Raw genomic sequence first — 14,517 nt, 5'->3', positions numbered from 1 at the left:
CGTTAGCATAGTTTTCAAGTGTTTCAGTAGATCACTGATCATTGAAGGCCCTTGTCTTTAGCTTAGAACTGGAATCTGAGAAAACAGACAGGTAATGCCATTCAAAAATCACTTTCTTTGGAACAGCAAGGAACCCATCAGATTAATTCTTAAGGACAAATATAAGGCTGGTATATATAAGAGGAAAAGGTATTATTCAGCAGCTTATAGGATATCACCTAATCACAGTTCCAGAAATTTCCAAGATTCCAGTCAGTCCACTGATTTGGTATCCCCTTATTTATAATATCTGTTAAGTTATGCCTTTAAATAAAAATTCAGTCACATCTTTAAAGGAATTGAGCCTACACGATAAGAAAAATGTTCAGGTTACTAAATAGTTAACCAAAAGCAAACAAAATTATAGATTAAATTCAAGCTCTAGTGGCTTCTGGTATGTACTGATTCTTCCTAACTATAAAGAAGTCCCTGTAGAGTCTGACAGGCTTTGAGCTGGGTCTTCTTCTTCCTACCTGTTGCTAAGTATGCATCATCTTTGGAGCTTCTCACCCCTATCTCATCCTGGTGTTTAGGTTTCTGGTACTAGAGTTTATCCCCTAATTGCAGAGTTCTAAGTTTTTTCTTGGCATTGCTCCATGTAGCCCATCTCCTGTACAGCAGGTTCTCGAATAATGTCAGTTCATTGTAATGTTGATAAGAAAAGAAAAAAAAAAGATTCTCAGTTGGAGCCACTGTCAGTGTGGAGTTTGCACATTCTCCCTGTGTCTGTGTGGGTTTTCTGTGCATACTCCAGTGTCCTCCCATATCCCAAGGCTGTATGTGTTGAGTGAACTGGCATGTGTCTATGTGGTCTCAGTGTGAGTGTGTGACTGTGCCCTGCAATAGAATGGCATTCCTTCTAGAGTAGGTTCCCACCTTGTGCACTGAGATACCTGATAGGCTCTGGCCACCCTTAAACCTGAACTGGAATATTTGGTTCACATTCATTTCAATGATTAATATTAGAAATGTTTTGGTCTTTATTTAGAAGTTCAATAATGTTTACTTAACTCTTGTTTCTATCAGTTAGCCTATGGTAAAATGGTTTTGTTATACAGCATTTTGCATAAAGTCTCAGTTCCAAGAACCTATCAATGGAGTTAAGTGAGGACTTACTGTATTTCTATTACTCTAGCTGTTTCTATGCTTAATTGCTAATTCCACAAACCTGTGGAAATCTGAAAGTGCAATTATCCTCCAGTGTAACTGCCTTCTGCAAAAATTGTCTCCCACAAAACTACCAAAAAATGCATCATTCTATTTGGTACTATCTGTGAATATCTAAGGATGCCTTTTCAGCTATACAGAGAGGCCTTCTATAGACCTATCTGGCTTTAGACAAGGATAGGTTAGCTCTCTGGTTGGAACACTGTTTTTTTTTTTTTTACTATGGTTATTTCAGGTGTCCCATTATTTGACATCCTTTCTGGGTATAGTAGTTGTTGTTAAAAGTTGTCTGATTTTTATCACTTGGGAGCTTTTGTCTGTTTAAATATTTCATGTTCACTTATAAAAAGTTATATTCATTAAATAGCTCCTGAATTCCTAAGTATAACTTGAATACAAATACTATAATATACAAACACTCTTCTCAGCATTCCATTATGCATTAATTAATTTACTTCATAAATGTGAACAAAAAGACCCTACTGTGTTTGAGGTAGTATTCTAGACTCTGTGAGAAACTAAAAGACTCAGAATAGTGTTTCCCGCTCTCTCAGAGCCCAAGAGTAAGAAAAGCAAATATTTGTTATCCAAAGCTAAATGTCATTGGTGCTGAAAACAAGCAAGCAGGCAGTAAGTGCTACAGAAGTTCAGAGAAAAAAGGAAGAGCAAGAATGCATGGCAACAAAATTTCGTGGAAGGCTTTAGGCAAGAGATGGCATTGGAGATGGACTTTGAAGATGAACAATTTTTCAACAAGCAGTTCTCAGAATTAATAGAAACAGTTAACAAAGATACCTTATCTAAATGCCAAGAATGTAGGGACAGTCAGCATATACAGCCATCTCTTCCTTCATCTGAACTTCCTGTATGATCTAGTAATTAAACACTAGATGTTTGGTAATAGTATGTGGCAGACAGTGTTCTTGGTCTTTTTTGAAATAGGAAGGAGACACTCTTCAACTTAAAAAGTTGTGGCTCACATCTGTAATCCCAGCACTTTGGGAGGCCTAGGCAGGTGGATTGCTTGAGCCTAAGAGTTTGAGACCAGCCTGAACAACATGGTGAAACCCTGTCTCTGCAAAACATAAAAAGAATAAATTAGTCATCATGTTCAGGAGGCTGAGGTGTGAGGATCCCTTGAGCCCAGGAGGAGGAGGTTGCAGTGAGCCAAGATCACACCACTGCATTCCATATTGGGTTACATGGACCCTGTCTCAAAAAATAATAAAATAAAATAGAATAGAATAGAATAAAAAGTGAAAAGAATCACCAAGGGCACACATACCTGTTACAAATCAAGAAAACCAAATTAGAGAATTGAATAAAACTGGTTGGGTAAGACCCTCAAAATTTCCAGTGTCTTAATTAAAATTTGCAAAGAGTTTACTCTTCCAACTTGGAGAAATCGGGAACAAATCAAAAGGCATTTTGGCCTTTGTTGATAAATATTCTAATTAAATCCTTCATTGACTGATGACTGCCAAGAGTCAGCAGCAGGTGGTAACAGTTCCTTTGTAATCATTATAATTGTTTGACATTATTCACTTTTCTGATCCACGATTGTTTTTGGAGAGGAGGCCAGGGAGAGACAGTGCAGATGGGCCTGACTTAAACAATATCCTTATTAAAAGTGCACGTTATATTTGCTGATTAAGTTATTGGCAAATTCAAATATATTATCAGTATATCAAACTAATCATTTGTTGAAAAAATAATAGCTACGGCTGTTGTTCTTTTAATTTTTAAGAGATAAAATATGTTCACTTAGATGCTTATCTGACATGACATATTTTCTTTCTATGGCACCCAACGTCTCTGATGGTACAATGTTTCTTTTTCATTATGAATAGACATGAGCTCTTTTTTTCTTTTAAATTTATAGAACATATGCAGTATCCACTTCACCCAAAGCAACAGAATAATGACGCTATTATTGTAGCCATCTGTCTCTTCACATCAGTGTCTTCCATGGTTTTATAGTCCAGTTTTAGGGTTCTGTAAGAAACAATATTGGTTAACATTAATAACTGCCTTCATCTGACAATTTACATCTCTATTCGGAATCAGCTCCTGAAAGCATATATCCCGTTAAGGATGCAGGGGTGCCAGAAGAGGAAGGAACAGCTGTCTTGAGAGAGATGGAGGAAGAGCCGCCTATTTTGCTCCACTTGACTGATGCCTAAAGGAAAGGGTGAGTCAATTTCCCACTTCCCATTATAGCACTGCATTTGCAGGTTTCCACCTTGACAGGCAGAAACAGTTCCAGCCAGTGCTAATTTGGGTAACATCTAAAAGGCTTGCCTGACAAGGCAGATTCAAATTATGAAGCAAACCCCTCACATACTGAGACCTTGTTAGCTAGATTAGTAGTGGATTGGCTTCTTGTGACAGCTTGTTTGCTAGAGGTGAGCTATTTGCATTTCCAATGCAGGCAGGTTATATCATCATTTAAAGAAAAAAAAAATAAAGATGTCGTTTTTCTTGTTTGTCACGGAGTTCATGTAATATTCCCTCTCGATTTTCTCATTGTTGACTTCAGAAGGAAATAGCAGCAAGTGTGTACCTTTGAGTACGACAGCTAATTTTGTTATGGATGAACAGAGTATTGTGACAAAACAGTGGCACAGCTGTCATAACAGCTGTCACACATTAATCATGACAGTGACAAATAGCATAATTACTTTATCTGGAATTCCTAGCATGCACACTCAGTATGCCCCACTGCCAAGCGAGCATATCACGCATGGTTTAATTAAAAAGACATCAATACAGGTTAGTTAGACAAGGGCTAGAAGACATTGATCCAAAATGAAAATAAAATTATTTATAGGTTGGTGTTTAGGGACACCCAAAGACCAATTACTTAGCCAACATGATAATTTGAAACTATTTCCCTAACTGGCCTTTCTCAATGTGTACATCACATGATGAGTTGTTGGCTGTTCTGCACCAAACTAGAATTCCTCCATTAAATGTTTGATCTCCTCTTTTTCCAGTCCCAGCATGGGTCTCTGAGAGCCATCTTTATATTCTGTTATTTGATTAAAGAGACTTTATTGGTAAATACTTGATTAACAGTGAACAAGTTGTGGCCAACTTTTTTGTTAATTTACCTTCCAAGGCAGATACTCAGCAGACAGAAAATATTAAGCAATATGATTTTTGTTTTATATGGAAATTCTTCCTAAGAATAAGGTGAAATAAAGGCAGGTGAGACTGGGTTTGAGCCTAGAAATGACATTCTTTTACATGTGCAGTGTTTTAATATATGTACCTGTATTCATGTGCATGTATGTGTCACATCAGTATGCATAAATATGCACCCATTCCAAATGTATGTATATTTTTGCCCCCCTGGTATTTTAAGCTCAAGAATTCATTGAGTTTACTGATTGAATTCCTGGGAGCTGGTTCTTGAATTGCTCTGAAGCTGCCTCAATGAAATATTAATGAATCAATTTCCATAGACATGGACTCATTATCTTCCTGGATGCCATTGGAAAACACAGTCCTGCCTGCGGTGTCCTTCCACCTTCCTGTGACATGATTTGATTTTTTTCTCTCTCTCTTTTAATTAAATAAAAATATTGCTATCAGGAAAGTTTTGATAACTTTGGAACAGACATTTCCATTTCTCTTGATAGGTACCTAAATGGAGGTAAGCCATTTAAAATAAATTTATGTACCACTTAAGTGATATATTGAAAAGTAGGTCCGGAAACAAAGGAAGAGATGGCCAGTTTAGTTCTGTGGTCTCTGCAATGCCCTTTGGATATGAAAAAACTGCTCTTTCTCAGAACAACCAATTTATGAGAAATGTCCATATTTTAGAAAGCCGAGTCAACCATCTAATTGTTTACAAAGTTATCAACTTTAGAAAATGTTACGAAACACAAACACATTGTCACTTTAATGTAGGACTGATGGAAAGTAGATGGAATTATTCAAGCTGTGTCTACAAAATGCCAAAACAGCTGGTTAGAGCATGAAAAATTCAGTCAGTCAAACTGTGATTATTTGCATACAACGCAAATAGCTGGGTTTAGGTATTTTGTTTTTTACTCACTGAAATATACTGGTTTCTAATGCCTTACACAAGTCAATCCAGGGGTGTTAATAACGTGTCTTAAACTACAATTATACCAAGCAAAGTTTTTAGCTTCCTTCCTTTCCTTCATTCTGTTCCAGTAAAGATTATTATTGCCTGGTCTGCATACCATCAACACCCACTTTATAGAATTCTGAAAAGTCCACTGGTAAATGGTTGCCAAAATTGTTAGACAAAGACTATGTTCTCAAATTCAATAGCTTTCATCATTTTCATTTAGAACCAGGAGTATATCTGAATGTCATGTGATCCAAAGATAGTATTACCATTTCAACACATACATATTATTTGATCTGAGAATGATATTTCTATTTCAACACATATTCTTTTATGGAAAAAGTGAAAGCCCAAGCTTGGTCAAGTAAATCTTTTAATACTACACTAAGAAAAAGTTTTTCCATCTTTGTTGAGAGAAAACCTGATTTGTTATTTGCTCGCTGTACTAACTCCATTTCAATCTAAATCATGGGGATCCCACCTATAATTTGGCTACAGGTATCTCCAGGCTAATCTGATAGATACTGTGCTCCAGGTATCAGGAATACCTCAGAGTTGCTCCTGACTTAAAACATTTTGATTAAAGCTGTGAAAGAAAAACACAAGAGCATCTGCACACAGTATTTTTGCATATAATGCCAAGGCACCCATTAACTATGCAGCTCATCCATGGAGCCCTGGAATAAATCCCTACTTTAGGTATGAGCAGAGGCAGAAATGACCCAGAACTGCTCTCAGAGGGTGGACACAATTCTAGGTCTTTATAGTGTCAGGGTTGGGTCCCTATTTGAAACTACAGACAGAATATCAAGTTTCTTGAGAATTAACCCAAGAATACTTATTCCACTGTGAGATACTTAAGGTGTTAGTGAGGAAGAATCCATTTTAGATCAACTCATAACTGACAAGTAAGAGGAAAGTAAGAGCAGCTGTAGCCTTTTTTGGATCAACGCTTTTGGAAGGAATTCCCTCCCTCTCTTCACTGTCTATCACGCTTTCTGTTTAAGGGCATCTATTTCTACAGTGCTTTGCTGCTTTGTATGTGGCGTCACCATAGTACATCGTAAGCTCTTTGAAGGCTGATTCTATGTCTGATTCTTCTTTTTGTTTCTCATTGCACCTACGATTGTCCCTACATGGTGTAACTGCTGAGTAAATATGCACACGCGAAGTAGCAACATGCTGGCTTTAATAATTAAAACAAAGGCCTGGATTTTTCCCGAAACATCCAGGTTGTTTCTTGAATTTACCATATCATGTGATTGAAATCTCTGAGAAGGTCAAAGAGCTTATTTTTAAAACAAACAGAGGACAGTTTTATTTCTCTTTTATTTCCTGCTTGCTAATAGATGAACTGGCCTTTTTCATAAAGACTGGATGATTTTTGTTGCTTCTAATAGAGGAGCAATATTAATCCACCGGCATTTTTTTCCTAGACTTTCATATTTCTGACCGTCGCTGACCTTGAAGTGTAGCTTGTATATATTATACATAACAATATTTTATAATACAAGATTCCTGATTGTACTGTGCCTTCTAAACTTGCTCCATGTACCACTTAATGAAATCAAGTGGTATACGTTTACCCACCTTGAAAGAATTGGTGCAAGCCAAGCTTATTAGCCTCCATACCCCCATCACTCCTTGGATTTGTGGCCAGGTCTTTTAGTGTCTATGCTTCAGAATATTTCAATGGCACTTTCTTCCTCCAACAGTGACTATCAGCAGGTTTTCCATGTAAGAACTAGCAGCAGCAATTGTGTTTATCTCCCTGACTAAAAGGTTTTGTATTTATCTTCCCTGAGGTGGTGCCCATGTGGCTGTCCTGATACTGAGCAGCTGGACAGATTATACCCTGAAGCCACATCTGCGAACACATAGATCAACACCATGTTCATTGCCTTGGTGCCCAAGAAGTTTATCTTCTGTCAGTTAGATTTGCTGCTTTCTTCATGAATTCTTAAGGCTTTCTCTCCTCCCATATTTCCTTTCCTTCTCCATTTTTATTTGATTTCAAAGTAAATTAGCATAATCTCATCTGGATTGTTAATAGGCAATTAGTTTGCTTTGGTTTCCTGCCATTATTAAAAAGTTTTTCCAAAAGGGCTTTTGTAGAGAGGACTGTTGGACAGTAAAGAATATAACGTAACTATGTAGCATGGAACAAAATGACCTTATTGGTGAGTATGTACCTAATAGGTCTGGTTTTATTTGCCACACCTAAATGCATGGAAAAGACACTGCTTTAGACATTGTCTCACAGAACTAAATTTTATTTACTGATGTTGCATCAGCTGTTAGAACATAATGTCTCAAACTTGTGTTAAAGCTTTTAAGTTTATAATACATTTTTCACCGATACTGTCGTCAGTGAGTCTCAATAGAACCCTGTAAGGTAGGAGAGGGAGAAGTAATGATTTTTCAGTTTTACAGAAGAGAATATCAAAGTTCAAATGGATAATAAAATCACGAAGTCAGCTATGAAACCAAGACTCAAATCTGGGAAACCAGATTTGCATTTCAATTTCTTCCCACTTACCTTCACTGCCACCTCCAAATAAGTATCCTTAGGAGACTGTCATTTCGACTTTCTCAGGCGTTCTTTCACCTGTCTCAATATCTAATACTGTTCTCATTTCCAAAATTCTATGATTTGCTGCCTGAATTATGACAAATGATGTAGAGGTTAATGCAAATTTTCTCTTCGTTTATCTAAATTGTAAAGTGAAGCAAAAAAAAGAAAAAAAAAAACAAGTGAGCTAGTCCTTTGGACTATTGATTACTTCAGTGGTTTTTCAATACACACACACACACACACACACACACATTTGAATTACCTAAGGAACTTTAAAAATAAGATGTCTGAATCCAGCCTCCAAAGATTCTGATTTAATTGCTCTAGAGTCGATGTCCAGACATGAGTATTTTTTTTAAAGTTTCCCAGATAATTCTAATGTGCATTTAGTATTGAAAACTGCTGGGATAATTTCTTCTCTTCACACCCCTTCTGTTTGATTCTCTTTAATTTTTCCTCCACCAACTTTTGAAAAATACTTTGGTTTCTCACATACAATGAGAGTTCTGCATCTTGGCCAACATTAATGGTGTAACTCTAAATTTAGCATCTAAATAAGTGTGTGTGTGTGTGTGTGTGTGTGTGTGTGTGTGTGTGTGTGTGTGTCTGCTTTGGCTACCTTGAGAAGAAAGGGGATAATTATGGAGAAGCGTGTTGTAGAAGGAGATCATGGGCTACAGATATCTGGTAGCATACATTTATAATCACTAGAATGTAGACACCGCAGGGGCAGTGATTTGGTCTGTTTTGGTCATTGCTGTTTACCCAGCATGTTAAAAAATGCTTGGCACACAGTAGGCACTTAATAGATATTCACTAGTAAATATTTCCCCACATTCCCTCAACCATGCTAACCCAGAACTAATCGGAACCCCATGAAGGGGAATTCCAGTTTTGTCTCCACTTGGAACACTTGCCTCCCCATCTCTTCCCAAACTCTAAGTCCTATCTTCCTTTAAGACTAGCTTTAGTGAACTTTCTTTCACAAGACTTTCTGGTTCTCTTTTGAACTGTTTTAGGCAATTATTTATATTTCACTCATCGCTGCTACTTCCCACTGCCTATCTTGGGTATATTACAGTTTATGTGGCTGTTTTGCTTTCTTCTAGACATAACCCATTTTATCCTTGCACCTCTCCTAGTACACAAAGAAATCTCTCAGTTAATATTTGTTTGAATGAATAACCATTGCATCTGGTATGTGAAATTCTTATATTACACAATGATGAGGGTTTAAATAGCATTTCATAATGTTTGATTTTGTTTTATGCTTTGTATTTTTGAAAATAGGCCTATGTATATATCTGATTTGCTCCTCAACACAACCCTGGGAAAAGAAACAGATGGACATTAGTGTAGTAAATGAAGAGAAACTAAGACATGAAGATGATGTTAAGTGATCTACTCAAGGCCTTGCCCTACCAAAGGCAGAGTGGATAGTGTGGCTAAATTTCCAGCTCTATTTTTGCACACAGCTTTGCTAAGAAACAATGAGTTTTACCCAGCATGAGGAGAGCAAAGTGACAATTTGCTTTTGTTAACTTCCAAAGTCCACACCTCTGCGACTCACTTATAAAACCTAAGTCCTATGCTTTTAGATAGAATACAATTCAGTCAGCTCAGTTGTTGCTTTTTTGATAGCTTATACATCATGTTCTTCTTTCAGTGTATTATGACTTAATTGTTTTAGTTTTCATGAAACCTTCAATTTGTTAACTTGATCAAAATAATGCCAGAAAGGGAAAGGCACGTTTGTAACAATTTGAACAGATAATAGCCAGGCTGTGAGAAGTACCACATTCAAGGGAACAAGTAGAAAAGCAATGAGAACCCAGTGGTATACAGCTTTGCAGTTGGTTTTCTCTGTATATCTCTTTTAAACATTTAAACTCTTGCCCTTGCCTATTTGGCAGTTTCTAAGCACCCAATTAACAACATGAACCTGGTGTGCAGAAATTCCCTTTGTTCGTATGTTTTAGTTCAAAGGAATGATTAAGAATCCATATTAAATGATACAAGGTTTTATTTTTTCATAAATGCATTAAGCATGCATTGAATGCAAACATTATTTTAACTATGTGAGCAGGACTTTACTGATTTATCCAAGATGGAATTAAGCAATATTTTTTGACAAGACAAGGAGTATAAATAGCTCCTCACAATATTACATAAGTTTGATTATTACATATTTTTAATCATAACTTGTGTACATTTTTCAAAAGTAGAAATAAAACATCATCAAATACTCTGGAATGAAACAAAATTGTTCTTTGGTTTGTATAAGATGTAGTCACATTGAGAGTTATGCTTGTGTGTATGGTATAACAAGGGATAAAGTAGCCTTGTGATACTTTCCATTTACATAAATACAGTTCAGGGAATATAACTAATGAAGTGGATGTGGGGGTCACCTAGCCACCTTAGGAAAAGGTTACTACTTTATTTTAAGTAGCCTATCAATCATTATGAATTAATGTCATATTCTAGGTGAAAGCACTAATCATAATAAATTCATTTGGTATTCATGAGGGTGTCAAATGTACACCCAAAGGAGTCCCATGTCATTTGTTGGTATGGAAAAGAAAATTAAAATATGACCTATTCACAGTCTCTTTTCTATGGCTTATACCCAGATGCATGTTTTGGTGCTGATGGACACATAATGCATGTGGGGGAAAGCTGGGAACGTTCAGTAAAATTATTAAAAGTAGAATGAAATCTGGGTCAGCAACAAGGACCTGGGCCCGTGGGCTCACATTTTCATGTCCTCTAAGGGACTCCAGAGGGAGGGTCAAGGGGGTGCCCAACGGCAGGGCTATGAGTGGAAATATACGAGTTTACAACAGAGCTATGTTAACTCACTACTTTCAAAATCTGTCCACCTGCCATTTGAAATAATATTACTACCACTTTACCCAGTACAAAGGAGACATAAGAATCTTCTCTGAGTGGTTTGTAGGTACTCACAATTCATCTGGGCTTTGGACATTGTACAGGAAAATTTTTTTCCTCTTGTTCCTTTCTCCTCTTTGGAAGTATTGGAGAGAAACTCCTCTTTTTTCCTCTTCTTATGGAATCCATTTCCATGGGAAATGGAGTGATAGAAATGTCAGATGGGTGAAACAGTAAGTGTCTAACATACATTTAGAAATGTGTCTCTACTGGATGGAATTAATGTGTTAATAGCTTGCTGACATTATTGTTTTGATTATTGTTACTGCTGATATTATTATCTTCATTTTAAAAATGAGGAAACTTAGTGACAGATTGACTAGGTCCCTTGCCTCTGGTTAGAAGTGGTGGAGTCAGAATTTAAAACAATATTCTGCCTCTGTTATCATAATCGTACCTGCTACATGAGATTGTTATGAAGATTAAGTGAGTCTAGGAGTATAAATTTATTAGCAGAGTGGTTAATTAATGTTAGCTAATATGATTAATTGTATCATTTGGGGTAAGTACTCCTCCAACCTCATTGAGACTAAGTTTTTAATCTGGAAAAAGGGAAAAAAAGACATTGGACTTAAGCTCCTTTTTGGTTTGCTGTGATTGGTTCTGGCATCAAGATAGCAAATAGTGTCATACTCAGAGATCCACATCTTCCCAAGAAGTCCCTGCTGCCATTATTGCTCAGATACTTTTGTGCCTTGTGACATGCAAGTTCCATGTCCAGAACTAAACAGTTCTCTGTATTTCCAAAAGTCCTCAGAGGTGGTAAATGGAGACTGCTGGTGCCATTTTAAGGCTTCTGAGCCCCAGATGACTTCACATCTCACAAAATTTCCCTATTTTTGGTACCAAGGAAGAATTTCTTATACAGACAGCATTTTTACCTTAGGCCCAAATGGATGATTTTAAGCACCACAGAACTCATTTCTCTCATCTTATCACACTTTCTCTTTCTTTCCACCAACAACTGTCTGATAAAACAGAGACATACTTGTTTCAGAAGAGCAGGACTTAGAAACAATGGAACTTCAGAACTTCACTCTGCTCGTCCTAGAAACCTTTTCATGCTCACTCTGTTTCCAAAGATTTAATAGCAGAGAACTAACCTGAGGCAGTCTACGTACAAAAGTTCATTTCTCTAGCAAAAATGTACTATGAAGTATTAGATCAAATGAGAGGAAGTGGGGCTCAAAGCACTTGTCAGATGGCTGAAAATATGATTATTAGTTCTTTTTAAATCTAAGCTTTGCCACTGAAATTTCTAACTGGCTTTGGTCAAGATATGTGTTCATGCTGCTCCCAACCAGGTAGAAATGACTTTTACCCACATTTGTGGATATTAAAATATCATTTTATATCCAATTGGCTTTCCCTGGTCCCTTTTCTTGGTTTAGTCTATACCTAGTAATTTAAATCTTAATCATATTCTGATTTGTATTATTATTGTATGGTATTCTAGATTACAAGATTTTACAAAGTAAAGCTTATGTGTTAATTTAAAAAGTGAGGTGCTGTGATGGAGAGAATGCTGAAATTTATCTCAACAGTATAAATGTTTTCAAATGGGGAATAAACTTTATCAGTAAGTAACATATTGCAGGGAGTTTGAATGATATCAAGATTTCTATCTGGGGAGACAGAACATTTTTTGAATGATTTTTTTGAGGGATGTAGGCTATTGATAAAATAATATACTCACCATATTGCTTATCCTATTTAAATACATAAATCTCTGTTGATCAGTGAGGATGCTGGTGAGGAAGGTTCTGTAAACAGTTTCATGTATTTATGAAAAGAAGGTGAAGTTAGGATAAATGAGATATTTTATTGAAGCCAATGTGTAGACTTCTTAGCCTGGCACAAGCAAAGAATAATTTATATAAAATTTCATTTTATTTATTTATTTATTTCATATAAGTAGCCTCTTAATCTGCAAATTCCAATAATTAGGTTGTTTGATAAAAACATTCTTCATAAGACATTCATTTAAAGCACAAATATTGCATTAGGCTACTGTTGCTTTAAAAAAAAACAAGACATCAGAGTATCAGTTCCTGCCTTAGATTTTAATATGGTACCAGTCAGGACACTGAAAGGCAAAAAATAACATGCTCAATGGATTTAACTGAAGATATTTTAATGAAGACAGTGTTTAACGTGGACACAATTAATCAACAGCAGAGAGTAAAGTGTCCTGAGACCAGCAACAGTGAAAAACCATTACTACCTCTAGGCCTGAATGGGCAAATGGAAGGCAGGATGTTTCTAGAACCTGGGAGGAAAGGCTGCTCAATAGGAATTAGTACCATAGGGGAATGCTGCCACTGCTAGTTTCCTTCAAACTTGAAGGGTTAAAATCTCGGAGAGAAAAGCAACATGAAAAAGTGACCAGACACTCCATGATTCTGAAATCAAACTACATAGGAAAAGAGACTACTAAGAAGCTAAGAAGAAAACTCCTGAAAAGCAGAGTGGAATATTTAGCAGTGTCATGGTTCTGAAGAAATAAAAATTAAAGTTTAGCGTTCACTGGGCTCAGCTGGAACTTTTAAATAATGACATCCTGGGCCGGGCGCGGTGGCTCAAGCCTGTAATCCCAGCACTTTGGGAGGCTGAGGCGGGTGGATCACGAGGTCAACAGATCGAGACCATACTGGCCAACATGGTGAAACCCTGTCTCTACTAAAAATTACAAAAAATTAGCTGGGCACGGTGGCGCGTGCCTGTAGTCCCAGCTACTCGGGAGGCTGAGGCAGGAGAATTGCCTGAACCCAGGGGGCGGAGGTTGCGGTGAGCCGAGATTGCGCCATTGCACTCCAGCCTGGGTAACAAGAGCGAAACTCCGTCTCAAAAAAATAAAAATAAAAATAAAAATAAATAATGACATCCTAAGAATGAGGGTAGAAATACATAAAGTTTTATAAAAACTGCAACCCAGATTGACCCCTGATTAGATTCTGATAATGACCTAGATTCAGGTAATTTTCTGTGGGATAAAGAAGAAGTTCTCTGGAATAAGTGGAAGTCATCTAGAGCATCTACAATCATTAACATAAAATGTCCAGAATTTAATAAAAATTATTAGACATACCCAGAAATAATAAAATGAAGATAAAAGGCAGATGAAGCATTTATTTTGGCTACCAAACACACATGTTGAAATAACTTGTAACTAATATGTTGACAAAAATGAAAGAATGCACCCAAGAAATGAAAGTCAAATGAAAATGCAGTAATAAAATTTAAGAACTTAAGAATGACTTTAATAGTAGATTGGAAGAATTACAAAAAGACAACATTAGTTACTGAGAACAGGTCATTAGTAAATATCTAGGTTGATATATGAGAGCAAAAAGAATAAAAGATGCAGAAAATATAAGAAGAAACATATGGAATATGATGAAAATGCCTAGCGCAGACATAGGTGAAGCTGGAAAATGAGAAGAACAGGGCAGAAGCAATATGTAAAGAAAGCAACTGAGAATTTTCTAAAACTGGCAGAAGACATCCAAGCCACAAATTCAAGAACTACTGTGGATCCAGAGCAGAGTAAATGCCACTAAAACTACATCCTGTTGAAAACAACATCATTGGCACCCAAAAGAAAAGGGGGCACATTATCTTCAAAGAGCAATGATACAACTGATGCATGGCTTCTCAACAGTAACAACAGAAGCTGGTA

General features: G+C 36.6%; 1 long non-coding RNA gene across 1 annotated transcript in view; it reads left to right on the top strand.

The window, feature by feature from the left end:
• The window catches only part of LOC128932036 (uncharacterized), a 127,715-nt gene that overhangs the window by 15,033 nt on the left and 98,165 nt on the right, over nucleotides 1-14,517 (top strand). Inside the window, exon 3 of the long non-coding RNA XR_008481277.2 lies at nucleotides 3,274-3,397. This is a non-coding gene — a long non-coding RNA (uncharacterized LOC128932036). The remainder of the gene's footprint in view (nucleotides 1-3,273; nucleotides 3,398-14,517) is intronic.

Source organism: Callithrix jacchus, chromosome 1 (assembly GCF_049354715.1).
Source record: "Callithrix jacchus isolate 240 chromosome 1, calJac240_pri, whole genome shotgun sequence".
Lineage (NCBI taxonomy): Eukaryota > Metazoa > Chordata > Mammalia > Primates > Cebidae > Callithrix > Callithrix jacchus.
The sequence above is the reverse complement of the archived record's forward strand: the minus strand, read 5'-3'. Positions and strand labels throughout refer to the sequence as shown.